The sequence below is a fragment of the Tenrec ecaudatus genome, chromosome X, assembly GCF_050624435.1.
Source record: "Tenrec ecaudatus isolate mTenEca1 chromosome X, mTenEca1.hap1, whole genome shotgun sequence".
NCBI lineage: Eukaryota > Metazoa > Chordata > Mammalia > Afrosoricida > Tenrecidae > Tenrec > Tenrec ecaudatus.
Window position 1 is genome coordinate 126463687 of NC_134548.1, and position 10109 is coordinate 126473795.

At 47.2% G+C, this 10109-nt stretch overlaps 2 pseudogenes; one reads left to right on the forward strand and one right to left on the reverse strand.

Annotated features, from left to right (window-relative positions):
* Nucleotides 1-5466: 5466 nt before the first annotated feature.
* On the reverse strand, nucleotides 5467-6251 carry LOC142434165 (cofilin-1 pseudogene; annotated as a pseudogene).
* Nucleotides 6252-8848: 2597 nt separating this feature from the next.
* Nucleotides 8849-9824, forward strand: LOC142433704 (general transcription factor IIE subunit 1 pseudogene; annotated as a pseudogene).
* The last annotated feature ends 285 nt before the right edge of the window (nucleotides 9825-10109 follow it).

The following is a 10109-nucleotide window of genomic DNA, read 5'->3' on the forward strand; positions in this document are numbered from 1 at the left end:
CTTTCCTACTAGGAGAGGGATCCCAAAAGTTCGTGGAAAAACATAATTGAATGAAAATGCATTATTTCCACTAATTTTTAGAAGCTCCCTGGTGTTTTGGAATTACTCTTTTTCCTTCAGCCCTTCATTCAAGTCTGATGTACTTAGTGTGAGTGTGTGTCGGGGGAGGGGGGGACCAAGATCTTATTTTGAGACCTGAGTAAGCTCAGAGTGCTGGAAGGTGATACATCGGAGAAAGCAGAGACATGGGTTTCTCCAAAGGATGGAGGGGAAAGGAGGGGGGAGCAGGCAGCTGATATGAATCGTGAGGCTTGAGTGGAAGCAGGAAAGCTGCTGAAGACTCTGGCTGGAACGGCTTCACTGGAGCCCAAGAGCCTTCAAGCACAGGACCTGAAGTGTGACGAGAAAAAAATTTCCATTACACATTTTATTGATTCTCTGATTAAAGCATGCCACATCTTTGGCAAGCCCTAACGTATTACCACATGGAGACACACGAGGGCCCTCTAACCAACTAATTATGAAGTGAGAGGGAAAAAACAGAAATAAATGGAAAAGGTCATGCAGATTACAACGTGGGTGGGTGGAGGGTTTTGTAGGTCACAAATTAAGTTGCTAAATGCAAGGTTGGTAGTTCTAAGCCATCTGCTGCTCCCAGGGAGAAAGATGAAGCTTTCTATTCCCATAAAGAGTTATGATCTTCGACACCCCTAGGGGAAGTTCTGCTCTGTCCTATGGGATTAATTTCCACGAGTCAAAATTGAGTTAATGAGCGTGAGGATTAAAAAAAAAAATCATTTTATTGGGGGATCGTACAACTCTTATCACCATCCAAACATACATCCATTGTGCATTTGTTGCCCTCATCATTCTCAAAATATTTGCTTTCTACTTGAGCCCTTGGTATCAGCTTCTCATTTTTCCCCTCCCTCCCCACTGGCAGTAAGTTTCTATTGCAGTTCGGTGAAGGGAGACGTCGGACAGGGCAAGATATGACAAAAATAATAATTTATAAATTATCAAGGGTTCATGATGGAGGGGGGAGTGGGTGGGGAGGGAGGGGAAAAATGAGGAGCTGATGCCAGGGGCTTAAGTGGAGAGCAAATGTTTTGTGAACAATGAGGGCAATGAATGTACAAATGTGCTTTACAAAATTGATGTATGTATGGATTGTGATAAGAGTTGTATGAGCCACTAATAAAATGATTTTTTAAAGGGCCCTTATTCCAAGACAGAGCCTTTTCAACAAAACGTTTACTACACTACTCTTTATGTATCTATCTATGTTACTGCCAAAAGGGCGATGGAGGGCCCTATGGAATCTCTTCTGACTTCCCTATTGCCACAGGGCTGAGGCCAGCCAGGACTGCACACCCCACCCTTCGTTACCCTGTTCTCACAGCAACCGCTCCTGTACGCTCCTTCTCGGCTGGGTTCGGCGATCTATTGCAATAGCCACACAGAAGGCACAGCCAGTACTCACAATTAAGGAGGTTTAATAGGGAAGTTAGCCGATGACCATGAACTAGAATCTCTAGGCGGATTTGTGACTCGTAAAGATACAGCAACACGTCTCCTCAGTTCCAGTTCTCAGCCCCTCAGCCACCTGGTCGTTGACTTCTGCTTTGGAGGGCCAAGAAGGCAGGCTGCGGCTCTGACACGCAGTCTCATGATCTTGGCGCGGCTCCTGTGTTCTGTTTCATGGTCCCCTTACCAGGCCTCTGATCTGGACCTGGCTCCTTTTCTGTACCCCTTTGTTTTACTGCTGCAGCTTCTGGTGCCTCTGGTCTTGGCCTCCACCACTGCAGACAGAGCTCTCTAAGGTGTCCCACAGGCGGCTCTCCTTCCAATTGTCCGGGGATGGGGGGTGGGCACTCTCGCTGTACTCCGCCTTCTGAGATGGCTCATTCTGAAATGGATGTGTGGTGTTTGTCTTGCAGCAGAACATAGCCCCAATGAGACAGATGGTGAGGATTTGAGTCACACCCTCCACTAAGTGGGCCTTCAGAAAATATCCCACCTTGATCCTTTCCATTAGCATCGCCAAGAACTCCTTCCAAAACGGGGCTATAACCACAGGCATGGAGGTTAAGCTTCCTAATGCCTCACATAAGGGATCATGGCCGGAAGTAGATTATTTTTATTACGGAAGAGTTACTAGTGAAATGCAGGCAGGTAGCAGCAGAGGCCGAGGCTTAAGACCATAAGTCAGAGCGGAGGAGCAGCACCAGGACCTGGAGGCAGAGTGAGGCCCGCGAGATAAAACAGAAGCCCAAGAGCCATGTTGCTGAGAGAGTGAGGACCAGAGCGAGATATGCCTGCCAGTATGGCTGAGAAGAAACGCTGAGAACAAAAGAATTGTATCCTGACCTGTTTTGTAACCTGCCACCTTCCCTCAGACCAAAAACCAAACTCACTGCCACCAAGTCCATGCTGACTCATAGCGCTCCAGAGCTGCTTACAGTCACCTCATAATTGATGCGTCCTGCCTGTGAATTCTGTGTGGCCCTGGTAATAAATGATCAAACCCAGCAGAGAGGTAGAGTGCGTGGGAGGGAAGTTAGTGTCAGAATCTGATAAAGACGGACGGAGGGTGGAAGCATGCTTCATCCCAGTCCTCCCTGGGCAGATGTGGAGTTGGATTCTCCTTCCCCCTTATGCAGCTGCAGGAGGTCAGATGTGACTCCCATGCCATGCCACCCTATTCCCTCACCAACTCTTGGAGGAAGACCTATGCCATTTGCCATGACAGCACTTCTAAATGAGGTCCCAGCCACCAGCCAGCACCAGCTGCCAGCTCCAAGATGTTGAATCTCCTAGTCATCATCTCTTCCCAGGTAATGCCCTAGACATCATGGAGCAGAAGCAAGCCACCCCCATTGTGTCCTTTTACATAAAGAAACTTATGTTTCACTATTACGTCTTGAAGTGTTTTGTTACACAGAAGCAAGAACTAGAGGGGTGATGAGGAGGAGAGGGTACAAAGGCGGTTTCTGGGTGCTGGTGATGTTCTATTTATTGATCTGCATGCTGCTTATACATACATGTTCAATTTGTAAAAATCCATCCAGCCATATGGGCACTTTTTTGTGTATGTTAAGATTTTTTTTAAGTGGCGGTTTAAATATCGCACATTACGACCTGTGGTGAAGTGAACTTACTTGGAATGGCTCTTCTATCCATGTCTTTGTAACTCTCACCAAATGATTGGGTGAAGTCTTGCAAATAGGCTGTGCGAAACCCAGACAGGATTGGGCAGGCGAGCCATCCCAGAACAAGGAAGGCAGAAGCTCGGCTAGGGGAGGCACCAGAGGCCACAATGGCAAGACCCTGAGACAGAACAGAGGAGTTGTGGCAAGACAGAGCAGCAAGTGGGCTTCCTGACCCACAGAGGCAGAGGTCAAGGAACCAGATGGTTCAGAGGCCAAGAACCAAAGAGACATGCCTGCCGGCATGGCTGAGAAAGGCCGTTGCAGACAAAAGAAATGGCAACCTGTGAGTGTCCCTAATAAACTTCATAATCAAGAATATTGTTGGAGAATTTTGTGTAGCCATGGCAATGGGCCATTGAATCCAGCACTGTGTTAGGCCCATTAACTAGAAAAGCAAATCCAACGACACTCATATATATGTAAGAGAGACCTTTACATCAAGAATCAAGAAGTAGTTCTATATCAGGAAAACATCCCAGCCCAGTGCAAATCAAGTCCATAAGTCTGATACTAGTCCATAAGTCCCTCTTCAGACTCACACATCCACATGCCATGATACAGAATGCAGGGATATCACAGGCTGGTGGGTACAAAGTCTTGTGAATCCAATGGCAGTGGATGCATCTTCGGGGTTCTGGCAGCAGCTAGAGTCTGCTAGCAGGAAGGCGAAGGCCCAGAGAGAGGGGGAGGGCCCCAATCAGAACACACCCACAAGGAGTCTCCGTCAGGCTGTGCCCTGATTGACAGGCTAAACTCCACCTCTACACTTCTGTCTATCTTCAAGTTGACATGCAATTATGGAACTACCACAAGCAGAGACATAGAGTGCTGTAGGAGGAACGGTTGGTGTCAGAAGAGGTGAAGGAAGACGGGAGAGTGGAGGTGTGCCTCTTCTCTGCTTTGTGGCGATGGGACTTGGGCTGATGTAGAAATGGACTTTCCTCTTATTGTGTGCCTAGAGGAGGTCAGATGTGAGCCCTACGCCATTTCCTCAAGGCTACATAGACAAATCTCCACGTTTTTTCCAGTGATGCTGAAAATCATGTCATTTTCAATTCAGGATTTTATTACATTTCACTGAACACACAAGAGACCTCATGGTGCTGTGGTTACACGAGGGGCTGTGATCCACATGGTCAGCCCTTCAAAACCAGCATCAGTCCACCAGAGAGTCACTGGGCTTTCTACTCCCGTAAGCAGTTCCATCTTGGAAAGCCACAGGGGTCAGTCACTATGAGGCAGCAGTGAGTGTTGTTTTTTGAAACACAAAGATTCATTTTGAGAAGTCTCATTTGAAGTTTCTTGCTTAAAAACAAAAGACCAGCGTTGGCAGGTGCCTTCCCAGAAGTGCTGTTTTTCCCTAGCGTAATAACTAGTCAAAACATTCCATGTGAAACAATATGGTGACAAATGAAAATGCATTCTTTTGTCAGAAAATACTGTTGGAAGGTATCTCACAAACATTGCTGAGGATATGAACAAACGGTACATGAACAGACAAGGCTGTGTGGGAGGCTTGCTGTACAGTTGGAGAAAATGCTTTGAGCATCCTCAGCTTTGTGCTTGCTAGAGCTGTTTCAACAATGCCACCCCCAAAGAACTCCTTTTTTATGGACTACGGAATGATCCCTGGTGTGATCGTGAGTTATGCTTTGGGCTGCTACCTGGAAACCCACCTGTCTTTCCGTGGGAGAAAGCGGAGGCTGTCTGCTCCCATAAAGACGCCCAGCCTCAGAAACCATTGGGACCAGTTTTCCTCCGACCGATAGGGCTGCTTGGAGTCAGAATCCACACCATAGCATTTGATTTGGTTGGGTCTAAGGGAAAGAGGAGGATGATACAATCTGAAGAGAAAATGACTCATTTAAGTTTTGTAAGTGTCACAGGAAAAACTACAAGACTTTTCCACCTTATTTAAAAAAATCATTTTATTGGGGGTTCGTACAACTCACTTTTTTCTTAAATCATTTTATTGGGGGCTCGTACAACTCTTTTTTATTGTCTTCTCTCTTTTTTTTAATTGAAGGTTTCTCGTAGGCCCAAACAAGTGGCTGTCAGTAACCGGGTGTGGGGGGGCGGCGGGGAGCAGCCGGAGCGGGGCGGGTCATCTTAATTTTCCACTCACACACAGTGCTAAATGAACAAGCACAGGCTCACTGCTGCAGTTAGAAGTTGGCAGCCTGGAAAAGGGGGTATGGGGAGTGGACGTTAATAAAAAATACAACCCCCTTCCCCAACTGGGGGGGGGGGCGGGGAGGGAACTTGGTCTGTTTCAACAAAGGAATCAAAGATCAGAAGCTATTTGGGAAGGCCAGAGCCGTCGGAGCGGAGGGAGTTGGGCTGGTCCAGGGGTTGGGGGGGCTGTTTGGCAACTGGGGCGAAGGGATTGCCCTCCCCCTGCTGGGGTCCCCCCAGCCTCTCCGGTCTGGCAGGAAGGGGGCAGCCTGCAGCCCCCGCAGGCAGGTCTGGGGCTGCCGGGTGCTCCTGGCAGGGGTGGAGGGGGCTCACAAGGGCACGCCCTCCTGGGAGATGACGGCGCTGCCCCCCAGCTTCTCGGCCAGGGTGCAGCGGTCCTTAACCTCCTCGTAGCAGTTTGCTTGTAATTCGTGCTTGATTCCCGTCAGCTTCTTCTCGATGGCATCCTTGGAGCTGGCGTAGATAATTTTGCTCTTAAGGGGTGCACACTAGGGGGCCCAGAAGATGAACACCAGGTCCTCCTTCTTGCTCTCCTTGGTCTCGTATCGTAGGTGGCGTCGTACAGAGCGTAGCGGCAGTCCTTGTCAGGCAGCATCTTGACAAAGGTGGCGTAGGGGTCATCCACTGTCTGGCCTACATCCCCAACCAGGATCTCCTTGCCCTCCTCCAGGATGATGTTCTTCTTGTCCTCGCTCAGGCAGAAGAGCACGGCCTTCTTGCGCTACTTGACCTCCTCCGGTGTCGAGGACTTACGCACCTTCATGTCACTGAACACCTTGATAACTCCGTCGGAGACAGCCGCACCAGAGGCCATGTTTCCGGAAGCGAGAAGAGTATGGCAGAGAGAGGCAGAGAAGATGGGAGCCGCTGCAGCTGCTGCCGGGAACCGACTGACCGTACAACTCTGATAACAATTCATACATACATACATTGTGTCAAGCACATTTGTACATTTGTTGTTCTCATCATTCTCAAAACATTTGCTTTCTACTTGAGCCCTTGGTATCAGCTCATTTTCCCCTCCCTCCCCGCTCCCGCTTCCCTCATGAACCCTTGATAATTTATAAATTATTATTATTTTGTCATGTCTTACACTGTCCGATGTCTGCCTTCACCCACTTTTCTGTTGCCTGCCCCCCAGGGAGGAGGCCACATGTAGATCCTTGTGATCAGTTCCCCCTTTCTGCCCCACCTTCCCCCCACCCTCCCAGTATCACCACTCTCACCCCTGGTACTGAGCGGTTCATCTATCCTGGATTCCCTTTGTTTCCAGTTCCTATCTGTACCAGTGTACATCCTCCGGTTCAGCCAGATTTGTAAGTAGAATTGGTATCATGATAGTGGGGTGGGAGGAAGCATTAAAGAACTAGAGGAAAGTTGTATGTTTCATCGTTACTACACTGCACCCTGACTGGCTCATCTCCTCCTCGAGACCCTTCTGTAAGGGAATGTCCAGTTGCTTGCAGATGGGCTTTGGGTGTCCACTCCACACTCCCCTTCATTCACAATGATGAGATTTTTTTGTTCTTTGATGCTTGATACCCGATCCCATCAACACCTCATGATACAGGCTGGTGTGCTTCTTCCATGTGGGCTTTGTTGCTTCTGAGCTAGATGGCCGCTTGTTTACCTTCAAGTCTTTAAGACACCAGACGTTATATCTTTTGATAGCCAGGGATCATCAGCTTTCTTCACCACTTTTGTTTATGCACCTGCTTTGTCTTCGGCAATCGTGTCAGGAAGGTGAGCATCATGGAATGCCAGTTTAATAGAACAAAGTGTTCTTGCATTGAGAGAGTACTTGAGTGGAGGCCCAATGTCCATCTGTGACCTTAAAACTGAACCTATAAATATATGCACATAGATTGATTTCCCAGTCATCATATATGAACATATTTACATATGTTCATGCCTGTATTTAGACCTCTATGAATATCCTTGGCCTCCTAGTTCTGTCTTCTATTTCCTTTTGCTTTCCTCTTGAACCACTATCATGTTCTGCCTTCATTAGGGTTTCAGTAATTCCTCTCAGTTACATTGCCCACTTGATCAAGCCCTACCAGGCCTCCTACACACTCCTTACCACCTTTCCTTATTTTTTTAAAGCTCTGATGAAGTGTTACTTTGACTGGAATTGTAAAAAGGGAGAATTGTTTCAAATAAAATAGTGGAGAACGTTAACAAGCTATTATTGCAGCAAAGTTAGATTTTATGTCAGCAGTTCTCAACCTGTGGGCCATGACCCCTTTGAGGGTCAAACGACCCTTTCACAGGGGTCACCCGATTCATAACAGTAACAAAATGACAGTTATGAAGTATCCACGAAAATAATTTTTATGGTTGAGGGGTCACCACAACATGAGGAACTGTATTAAAGGGTTACAGCATTAGGAAGGTTGAGAACCACTGTTTTATGTCAACTTGAAGTTTCTGAAAGTATACTGGTGGAGTCCGACCGACCAATCGTGTCACAGCCTGATGATTCCGCCTTGGGAGCATGGCCTTTTCATAAGAGATACTGAGGAGGACTGCTCCTCTCTCTTGCCCTTCACCTCCATGCTTGCTGGGACTTGGCCTGCCTCCCAGGGCAGCCCCTTGTGGGTCACTGACCCTGGGAGCCAACCTCTGAACTGTGTGCGCCTAGCCATCTTCCTATTGACCATGAACCTACACGACTCTGTATCCACAGGCCTAGGGTCTCCCTGCTTCCAACTGCAGACCTTGAACCAGCAGCTCACGGAGCTCTAACAGAGAGAAAATAGTCTCGTTGAGGTGTAAGCCACGTAGCATATAACTTGCCATTTTGAAGTTTATACTTCAAAATGGGTTGCTAACGACAAGATCAGCCATCTGAAACCACCAGCCACTCCTCAGCAGAAAAATAAGGCTTTCTGCTCTCGTAAAAAAAGTTATAGTCTCAGAAATCCATAGGGACAGTTCTTCTCTGTCCTATAGGGTTTCTAGGAGCAAAAATGGACTCAATGGCAGTGAGAACAGAAACTCTGTACCTATTAGCTGTCGTTCTCTCTCTCCCACCTTCACTCCTAGCCCACCCACTGCCATTCAATCAATTTTGACGGACACTTACAGGAGCTGACCACCTCTTCTTTCTCCCACAGACAACTGGTGGTGTAAACCACCCAGCTTCTGGTTAGCAACCCAGCGTCTGACCCGGACCGTCACTAATTTTCCTCCTGTCTATGGATTCGCCCATTCTGGGCACTTCCTATAAAAGAGCACCATCAGACAATACGTGGCCTTTGTGTCTGGCTTCTTTTACATCGCAACCTATGTTTAAGGCTCATGCATGTTATTCTGTGTGTGTATCAGTTCTCTATTCCTTTCCTTAAAAAATACTTCAGTGGAATCGAGACACTGAGGGAAGCTGAATTAGGAGTGTTCCAGGATTCTTTTCGTAATCTTGAAGTTTGTCGCTAAAGATGGCAGACCCAGATGTCATCACTGAGGTTCCTGAAGCATTGAAGAGGTTAGCCAAGTACGTGATCCGGGGCTGTTATGGCCTTGAGCATGCCTTGGTCTTGAACATCTTGATACAGGACCCCTGTGTGAAAGAGAAGGATGTGGTGGAACTGCTCAAGTGTGATCGGAAGCAACTTCGCTCAGTTTTGAATAAATTAAAGGGAGACAAAGTCATCACATGCCTAATGAGGGCAGAGACTGCTGCACATGGGAAGACCACTCGCCATAACTACTACTTTATCGATTATCACACTCTCGTTAATGTGGTCAAATATAAGGCGGACCACGTGAGAAGGAGGATTGAAACTGATGAGAGAGATTCTACCAAGCGGGCTTCCTTCAAATGGCCCTGCTGTGGTAGTACTTTTACAGGCTTAGAAGCAAATCAGCTTTATGATCCCATGGCAGACACTTTCCACTGTACTTTTTGTCACACAGCGGTAGAAGAGGATGAATCAGCAATGCCAAAAAAGGATGCCCGCACACTTTTGGTAAAGTTTAATGAACAAATTGAGCCCATTTATGCACTGCTTTGGGAAACAGGATGTGAACTTGGCCTATGAAACACTTGAACCAGAACCCACAGAAATCCCAGCCTTGAAGCAAAGCAAGGACCACGCAGGGTGCAGCAGGGTGCCACCAAGAAGCATGGGCCACCAAAGGTCCCTCCTATGAAGACTTATACACTCAGAATGTTGTCATTAACATGGATGACCAAGAAGATATTCATTGAGCCTCCCTCAAAGGGAAATCTGCCAAAGAGAGGCCCATTTGGTTGAAGAGATGGCAAATGACCCCTCTGTCACAGTGACCAGCCAGCCATTCTCTTACAGGGAAGTGAGCCAACGGCCAGAACTGGTGGCCCAGATGACACCTGACGAGAAGGAAGCCTACATAGCCACAGGACAGCGCATGTTTAAGGACCTCTTTGAGTGAGCTCTTATGGCCCTGCCTTTCTCTTTTTTTTTCAGGTAAACAATTTTATTTCTCAACACCAAATATATTACATTTGATAGCATAAAATGACTTATTATTATTTTGCTTATAAATTTTAAAATGTTTTGTTAATTAGGTGAAAGTTTACTAATCAGATAATAGTGCTACAGCCAATAATTCATACACATTCTGTCTCAATTTGTCCACTGCTTTCCTGTATTCATGCTTCTCCTTTCTAAATTTCTCTAAAGCTCCTTTAAAAAGAAATTCCCCACCAGGAAGGAA